The sequence below is a fragment of the Egretta garzetta genome, unplaced genomic scaffold, assembly GCF_000687185.1.
Source record: "Egretta garzetta isolate BGI_Z169 unplaced genomic scaffold, ASM68718v1 scaffold424, whole genome shotgun sequence".
NCBI classification, from domain to species: Eukaryota; Metazoa; Chordata; class Aves; order Pelecaniformes; family Ardeidae; genus Egretta; species Egretta garzetta.
Genome location: NW_009259489.1, coordinates 1,168,479 through 1,168,734, shown reverse-complemented (window position 1 = coordinate 1,168,734; position 256 = coordinate 1,168,479).

Below are 256 nucleotides of genomic sequence, written 5' to 3'. Positions count from 1 at the left end.
TTATATGTAGTCACACCACCACTGCCTGTGTCCGCAACCCCACCCATAAACATGTGCGGATCAAGCATGGGGCAGAAAGCCACTTGCAGAAGTGGAGTAGAAGAACAGGAAATAGGGGCTGGAGACCATCGGGAGGAAGGGCAGGGGTGCAGACCACACTCATCACAGTGGCAGCAGGAAACCCAAATTCAGGTTTGCCCGCCCCTCATCTGTTCACACACGTTCATGTTGACACATGGCTCTATCGCACTCCTAC